Below are 9,322 nucleotides of genomic sequence, written 5' to 3'. Positions count from 1 at the left end.
CTGCGCCCGGTGCCGGGCTCGGGGCGGCGTCTCGGCGTCTCGGCCAGCGGTTGTGCACCGAAACGATGCAGTGGGGGAAAGGGGGCCTGTCCAGTGGAAGTTTGGCTAAATACGGCCCTTGGGGTTTGGCCTAGGAGAGCCTACTGCTTCCCTGGGACTTCTGAAACGGTCCAAAAAATTGCAGCTCTGCGAGGAGCTCTGGTGTAACTGGCGGGAGGGGTACATGGAGCGTGAGAAGGGGTTTGCAGCCTGGGGCTCCGTGGCTTTCAAGTGCCTTGGGCCAGAGGAGGAGGTCATCCCTCTCCTTTTCTCTTGGGGCCTAGGCACTCCTGTTGCCTAATCTGCGATAGAAAACACTGTAGAAAATACGGCTTAGTATGTTTCTTCAGATCAGCTGGGAAGCGCTTACTGTGGCCTTGCACATCATAGGGAGGGAATGACGGATGTGTCTGAGTGTTGACACAAAAAATCCTGAGCCACAAGGCATTGGCCAGACAGAACTGCAGGCCTCTGTGGCAGTAAGTGACAATGCATGTACAATCCTGCACATTCGGGACAGCAAGCTGTCCTGTATTAGGAATGCCTGCGATTTTCTTACACGCCTTTGCTCCCAACTGTTTTGACAGGTCTGCCATTTACATCATGTAATCCATGTGCAGATCATGGAAGTGACTGAACTTTTTTCATAATATGAAGTTAAAAACAAATGTACATGCTCCCAGGGATGCAGAGAACGGCCTTAAAGCAGGCAGAGAAAACTGAAAACAGAAGTGAAAGCAACCCTGGAATGTTGCTGTGTGCAGTTAGTCTGCTTAAAGCTTCTGTTAACGGGTGCCATGGTTCATCAACAGTCTCACGGTCCTGTAGTCAAAATCCGGTAGCCTCAACAAAGCCTATGTGAAGCTGCAGTATACTTAGGCTAAGACCAAGCAGCACTTTTTAAAGTACCTATAATAGAAAATCGACTTTGCAGCTCAGGTTGGAAAAACTGTCCTCCATGGGTGAAAATTAGGGTTTTCTCCTGTACAATTGCTTTTTAAACACCTGCGACACGGTTCACCGCGAAGAGCTGTGGCTGGATCCAGGATACAGCTGCTGTTCCAACGGTAGAGCTCCCCAATGTAGTTACAGCCCTGCAGAAGATCAATAGATAGTTAATGCTGGAAGGGATTTTTTTATTTATTTGGTCTATGACCAGGAGCTACATAAGGCTTTCCAATATATTAAGTCCACCATAAAAACATCCAAGCCATTTCTAGGCATGAGAGCACTTGATTTCTCTGCTAAGCACATTGTATCTTGCTTCACTCATCCTGTTCTCAATTTTTTATTCTGTTCCAACACAAACATTTGCCCATTTGAATCTATATCTCAAATGCCTGTAACAGTGATATCTTAACACTGCAGTCCTATAGCTGATCTTTTCCTCATGCTTTCTCCATCTCCATGTAAATAGTCTTTTTGCACTTGGACCTGCAGTTGCATTTAAATGCTCAGTATTAAATGGGTATTTCATGGGCTTCTCTATTAGTATTGTCATTTATGGATTTCACTTAGATCAAATGCATGGGCTTAAATCTTAACAGCGACTAAAAATTGCTTTTATTGGGTAATAAATCAATGTGAGATAAAACCCTGAGCTAGTAACAGAGAATGTGTCTGAAGTCTAAGTTTTTACTCTTGAAAGCAGGACAAGTGAAGGTGCAGATGCAGAGCAGGAAGGAGAGAGGCAGTTCGGTTACCTGCCACGGCCTTTGTCCTCTTCTGCCAAGGGCCACTTAGGTTTACTGCTGAATTTGCTGAACGTCAGAGCAAGTCCTTGGATTATCTGCCAATATTCTTGTTTGGTTTTTTTTCTGTTGAGATATCGATTGCTTGAGCTGGATGTCCTGGAACAGCCGTGCTTTTGGTGGTGGTATAGAATTTTACCATCCCATCAACTCTTGCAAAAAAGAATCAAGATCTTTGAGGGGAGGGTTTGTAAAGGACGTGTTTTTCCAGATATTTCAGCAGTTATTGCTGTAGATTGATTCTCTGGACATATTTTCCTTTACTTTCCTCTCTGAGGTAGCGACCTGCTGCTCTGTACTGCCCCAGTTAAGCTGTGGGCTGGTGGTTTTTCTTGTCTTACTTATTACTGTCATAGCCTACACCTACACGGAAGAGTTGGTAGGGACTTTTCTGCATTTCTGCCAATTTACACCTCAGTCAGGAAATGATCTTAAATATTTAAATCTTTACAACTTAGTTGGAAGTTGGTTTTCTTTTTCAGGAAAGTGAAGCTGGTGAGTACAAACATCATTTATCTGCCACCATAGCCAAGTAATCATTGAAGAAAACTGAAAGCAGCAGCCACTTGACATTTTGAAATACGTATTTTTCTTGACTGTACCGACAGAGTCAAACAGCAGTTGTCCATGGCTGGTTTTATCTTCTCTTCCATATTTAAGAACTTTAATTGGGCATGACATAATGTAATTAGTTAAGCTATTTAAATAAAAGGGGGAAAACTTCATGGGTTGATGTTCCTGAAATCCACCGTCATCAGCTCACTGATGGAGATGTTACAGAAGAGAGAGGCCACTTAAAACTGTCTCATCTGCCTCTTACTGCCACTACGAAATGCAACAGGAGCTCGTTTCAAAAGTGCTATTTGTGGCCACAACAGCACCAATGGGTGTTACAAGTTAAGAAAACATACATATTGCTTCTTTGCAGGCTACAGCTTTACAGACTGTCAGGTCAAAAGACAACTGGGTCCTTTCCTCTTAAGTATGCCACTGGCGAGACACCCTCTACTTGTGGGATTGACTCCATTTAGTTCTCAAGCTTTTTTATCCCTTTTCCCCAATATGAATGTCAAACACATTTGTTTTATTTGTCAAGGCTTATTTCATGACACTGAAAACATCAGGCATAAAGTCCTTTATAACTTAGACTGGGTAGCTTTAAATTGTCCCCACCTGTGGGTTGAGGCGTACTCATGGGGCAGAGAAGTGGTGGATGGAGGAAGCGAAGGAGGTGACCCTCTCAGGTTTATCAGGCCTGCTGTAAGGTGCATTTTCCTCACCAGCAGATCCCCACGATCTGATGAACCCTGCTCCCTCACAGATCCGCAGGAGCCCATTTGGTCCCCGCTGCCTCTCTGGCAACATCCTCTTCCTATAGAGGCTTGTTGTCATCCCTAAGGCTTCTGTGCTCAAGAGAAACGAATCCAGGAGCAGGGGATGGAGAGCAGAGGGGGCACAGGGCCTGTGACAGAGGTTAATGTTCTTCCCTGGCACCTTTTAAGCAGAAGCTGCAGAGGGACCGTTGGGTACCAGTCTCCAGAGGGGGGCTGTTTCACTTGTAAACCTCCCTGCCAAGAGCCACGCAGGGCTCTGACCCGATGGCCTCTGCCCAGAGGAGGGCAGGAAACATGAGACGTGACTCCTAGGGAAGCTCTGCTTTTCCTTCCCCGCAGCTCTTGCAAACCTCTTGCAAAAGACCTGCTCAGCTAACACCCTGAATGATAGCTGCTGGTTAGCCTGGTGGAAGACCGTCACCATCCCAAGTGAGTATGATTGGCTAAACAGTTATTTTTTATGCAGTGCATGATATTCCCCCTCTTGAGCGAGGATCAAACAGGAAAAACCCCTTTCTACCCCCCCTGCCCATTCATTCAGCAGACATAAACCAAGGAGTGCATCTCATTCCTTGATCCAAATGGTCTCCCTCATAGAGACAAAGGAAAAAGTCCAGCAGTAGTGGCATTGAAAGAACTGGAAGGCTTTTTTTCATGACCCTGTATCCAGGCAATATTTGCATTGCAGATCCTGTCATAAGAAAATCCATGCTGAGGCATCACATCTTTTTTCTGCTTTTGTTCTTTTCATTGTCCCACTTTATCTTCTGATCACGTGTCTGCTCTTGGTGCCCTGAAGTTGGCTGTCTTCTCTACTTCACACGAGAAGCTGTCAAGAGTTTAAAAAAATAGATAGGAAGCATCAAATGGATGTGTCTGAGATCTGAAGGGCAGCCTGAGCTCCAGCTGTGTGGGGTTCTACGGGCAAAGTCTTCTGTCCTCTCCAGCAGAGAGTGCTCCCTCGCCACCGTGGCTGAGACTGAAGTGAGTTGCCTCTTCCGGCTGACTTTCCCAATTCCCTCCAGCAAAGGAATTTTCTTAATGGAGCGTTGGGCTTGAGCAACTGGGGAGCTTGTGGAGCTCCACTACTGAAGGGCTGTAAGGACAATTTAGGCAAACAGCTGCTAAGTACATGGATGTTGCCTCCTGGGAGAAGGAGGGACTAAGTGACTCGGTGGTAGGTCCCCTCCAGACCTGGTTTCTAATGCTGTTCTCTCAGGTGGACAGGCAGTCAGCTGGTACCAGCGGAAAAGCAATGGGTCTGCACACTGTATTGAAGCCCCAAATATTCTCCTTGTTCTCCCTTTCTCACTTCAGAGACCCCAGAGGATGATCTCTCTCCAGAAGGGAATAGTGGATACCGAGGATGCTTTTCCATCAGTGCAAGCCATTGCAAGAGTGAGGTAGGAGGTATCTTCTCTCTGGGAACAGAGCACGAGGCTTCCTCTCATCCGTTTCTACGCCTTGGAAGAAAATAGCTCAAATCATTGCCAGTGACCAGGGACATTGCGGAAACGGAGATTAAAAAGAGTGAAATGTCCCCAAGTAGTCCATAGTGAGTGGGGCTTATTTCTAGGTGTGTCCTAACACATGGTAGTGAATTAAGACCAAAAGTAGTGGCTGCCAAGCTATCATCAGCACTCTAAGGCCCTTTCAGTTCTTTCAGTGACACTGTCGTGACACTATAGATAAGGCTGTGTTTGATTTTTCACTTACAGCAGGAGTTCTACTTTTTGGAAAAGCGTGGTTAAGTAGTTAATTAGTTTTTAAGTTCTAATCATGGAAAATATAGTTCACTCAAGAGTTCACTTTCAGACTCTAATCATTCATCGGGCTCCTCTGAGCTTAAGAACTGTAAAGTTAAAAATAGCGCATCGTGAAACTTCGTTGAGGTCACAGTTGTTATTACGGCTTTGTAAACTACCCAAAACCATAACGGGGTAACTTCATTTAAGCAGCAGCACACAGAATAGCTGATGAGTTACTATAGCGGGGATGCTGCGTGCAGCGGAGCCGGCAGGGTCTCTGCCAACAGGACACCACAGTGCAGGTCGGGGTAGAGGCTGCCCCCGAGAGCTGCCCATGCCGGCTCCTCACTGAGCACTGACTGCTCTGCCCACAGCACATCTCGTCCGCAGCCAGAAAAGCAAGGAAGAAAAGTGTTTGAAACGGACAGGACAGATGGCGAGTGGGAAGGCTGGAGGAGCCTGGCTGCATCCGGCGCCAGCAGCTTGGCAGCACTGGGAGGCTGGCAGCCTTCCTGGAGCAGAGTTAAGGTTGTGAAGCGGTATCTGGTGTACCTGGCAGCCACTCTCACGGTGCCACCCATGCCACCGGGAGAGGACAGAAGGGATTATGCCCAACAAAATGCCTAAACTAATAACTTCTGTGACTTTACATCAGGTGAATAATGTACAGGGAATCCCAACCCACACGTAGCACCGTTTCTATATGGCTGAGGTATGGCACATCCCAGTTCAGCATCCAGCCAGCGGGGGCCTTGTTAAGGAAAGACTGGTAATACTGGGCCTCAGGGAAGACAGGAGCTGGAAACAGCTGGCTGGTGCAAGCGGGGACTGGCAGGGTGGGAGCTGACAGCAAAGGGCAGTGAGCAGGTCACGAAGGGTCATGCCCCTGGCAAGGAAGCTAACGGTAGGTAATTGGGGTGTCTTGCAAGCGTGGAGTCTGCATAACTTGACCTTACCAGAGAAGTGGATGGGATCAGTCAGAGACTTCTGCAGGTCACAGCGTATTTGACTGTGGGAGAGAAGTGATTTGTGGCCATGCATTTATGGCTGGAGGCCTTCTTCATATCCATGTGATTGATTGCCCTTAGGAGCTGGACTGGGAATTGTGGAGTACAACATTCGATTAGTGTGGTAACAAAAGTGTTTCAGCATGAGGCATCGGCATCTTACTTTGAGTAGTTCTCGCAAACCAGCACATTGTGTCCTGGAGGACAAGGGCTAGAAGAGCCTGAGTGCCCACAGGCACAAGCCATGCCATCTCCCCCACCCTGTGATGGGCAGAGGGAGGACAGAGCACCACAGAGGTGCTACCACTGGTAGCATCTGCCAGTAGGGCCTGCCAGCATGGGAGTCCCTCTGAGGACCAAAAAGATGGACAACAACCTCCTTGTGGCTGCCTGGAGGTGAGGTGGCCAGCCAGAAGTGCCAGTACCTGGTGGAGGAAGGGTGTAGTGAGGGCATGTGTTGAAAGGGTGGGAATGACTGTCTGCAGGCCTGAGGTGTGCCATGGTCCTCTGCAGGGGACTGTCTGTCAGCAGGCCAGGGCAGGAGCTAAATCCCCTGGTTCCCACCAGCTGGTACTCAGAGTGGCAGGATGCAACAGCTCACATGCAGATGAGATGCCTTCCCAGAGAGTGCTGCTGCAATGCTTATGTGAAAACACTTTATAAATGCTATTTTTTCAGTGTGTCTGGGAGGTATAAAAAGGTGTGCTGAAGCCATGCCACGGGTCAAAGTCAAGTCAAGAAATAAAATCCAGGTGTCCTGGCTCCCAGGATCCCTTTTAACCATTAGGCATTTAAATGCATTTCCAGTGAAGTTTTCACCTGCTGTGCTGTCACATGTTATTGCAGAATGTGTCGCGGAGAGAGAAGAGAGAACCAAGAGGGAGAGAGAAGTGATGTTTATGATGAAGCCTCTTTTCTCACAGGGAAGCATTAGCTGCTGGGATACTACCGCATCTTAACAGGAGCACCATTATAAAAAAACTGACAGCACTGAGGTGCCAGCTGTGTTCAAAAAGGTGCAGAGACAGGGAAACACACTCCCTGAATCTGACAGAGCAGCTGAAGCCTGAGCTGTGGCTGGGCGTTATTGCGAGGGATGCTTAGCTCAGCAGCGCGAAGGACCTGGCACAGCTGCAGCCTGAGCTGCGGCAGCCCAGCACCATGGGGCTGGCGGGTCCTCTGCTGAAGTGTGGCTGGCAAGCTCCGGCTGGGAGGTCACATGGGAAATGGAAAGGCTGGAGGTTGAGAGGTCAAATCACAGAGCCACCTTGTTCTGGTTTTACTAGGTAAAAGGACAGCTTTGCAAAAAAGTGAGAATAAAAATAAAACTTCATGGTTCTGGACAAAGCTTGATTCACAGTTCACTTTGAAAGACTTCCCCTGACTTCACTGGAGCTTGGATCAGTTCTGGATCATATTTCTTCTGAGGACTTGAGAGATGTTGCTATCCCCCATTTAAATCTCAAGGTGTTCCTTCAGAGTAAGCAAAGATTAAATGCTATTAATAATAATGAACTATTTTTCTCATTTGCAAAGTCTCTAAACAGAGGCATTCAACGACGAGGCTACAAATAGCTGGTGAGGAACTATGACTCCTCGGGCTTCCTCCTCACAAGGCTGTCTCCTCCTGGCTCCCTGCTTTCCCGCCCAGGGAAACTGGTCTGTGGCTGTTGTCAAGCCTGGCTCCAGCTCAGTCCCTTGCTTCCCCATGTTGAGACTGAGGGAAGGTCAGGCAGGAGACACAGGACCTGTGGCAATGGTGAGAGCAGTAAAGCACAGGACATGCATTCTTCAAGGATGGGGAGAGCACCTGCGACCCTTGGGACCCAAGACTGGGAAGGGACAAGCTTTAGTAGACCACTGAACTATTGCTCTAACATCCACTACTGCAGGCTGCTTGTTTGCACAGCACAGGAGAAAATACACCTGCTCAAGCACTGCCAGCCTCCTGTCTCTACTTGCTCCTCTCCCGCCCCTGGAGAGCTGCATCTTGTGAGCAAAGGTGGGTGCAAAATAGGTATTACAGGATTCCTGTTGAATCCAACTACGACTTTGTCAAGCACATAGAGGTCAGCAGCTACCTACTCTCCCCTTTTCCCCTCCCTGCTGTCCCCATCCCGGACTGAAGCAATGGGAGCTGGTCCCACCAGCCTTCCTGTTTTCTCTTGGCTGGTGTCAGTTTTCCCTTCGTGTCAGCGAAGCGGCCGGTAACACCAGTGCCATCAGCAAGTTGCACCTAGCTGATCCCTTGGGGCTGCGGTACCTTTGTGTCGCCTGTGGCTTGCCCAAGGGTGCAGGGAGCTCGGTCTGGCTTTCACAGGCTGGAGCATGCTGGAGCCTGCTCCTGCTGAGGTGGGGATCACTGCTCTGCAGCCGCAGGATGGATGGATGGATGCACGCATGCTGCTGTCAGCCCTTCCAGGAGCTCCCTGCAGTGCAGGAGCAGGGGCAGGGGCACCTGTCCGGAAACCTCTGTGCAGTGGGGCTGGCCACTGGCTGTGGTGGGTGGGCAAGCGGCCACCTAGGCACAAGGCAAGCTGCAAAATACCAAGCAGCACAGCTATGGCTTATGCCAATCACTCAGTCTCACTAATCTGGCAGTGGCTGGGAACTGCATCCCAGGAGCTTTCCTGAAGATATGTGATGCTTTTGTCGGTTGACTGATAAGTGTTGAGGTAAACCACGTTGTTATACCTCTAAAATTTACCCTGTGTCTACTAGGAACCACCGATGTTCAAGGCGGGGGAGTGGGGAATATGAGCTAAGTCTGATGGGTATGCTTAAAGTGTAGGAAAAAGAACCGTTCTTGGAGATACTTGCTTGCTCTGAGGCAGCTCAAATCCCAGCTTTTCTTTCCTGATGAACTCATTCCCAGCATTGACATTACTGGGAAAAAACCTCTGCCTCCAGAATACACTCTTTTGTGTTGCTGCCGAGTTGAAAGCCAGTGGCAGCAACATCAGCAATTTGGGGGGAAAAGGGATAATTTTGTTAGTGTAGCATTTTTGTGAGCTTGTCGGAAGCTGCCACTAAAATAGCCCTGATTTCTATTTTGCAAATGGTGATCACTTTGTTGCTAGGATTCCTTGGCGCTGAAGATGTAACTGCACGTCTTTCCTTGGAGCAGCATGTGGGAGCATCACCAGCAGATGTGGCTGGGGCCAAATTCTTCATGCCACTCGCATACATACCCTTGTATTTTAGTGAGTGGCTTTCCCATCCTGCTGCGCTGTGCGGCATATATATTGGCTGAGATCCAAATGTCTTTCTTTTCTGGGATTTCCTTTATTTCTTCTTGAAGAACTCAAAAGTATCCTGCAAGAGCTACTGCTGAATCTGACATTTTAGAGGACTGGAGGCTCCTTCTGTCCTGACCTCTGCTTTTCCTCTTCTTCAGATGGTGGCTTGAATTCAGGAGGGTGAATGGTTGGTGTGAAATAACA

Source organism: Pygoscelis adeliae, unplaced genomic scaffold (genome assembly GCF_000699105.1).
Source record: "Pygoscelis adeliae isolate BGI_AS28 unplaced genomic scaffold, ASM69910v1 Scaffold22, whole genome shotgun sequence".
Classification (NCBI taxonomy): domain Eukaryota; kingdom Metazoa; phylum Chordata; class Aves; order Sphenisciformes; family Spheniscidae; genus Pygoscelis; species Pygoscelis adeliae.
Note: the sequence above shows the minus strand (reverse complement) of the source record.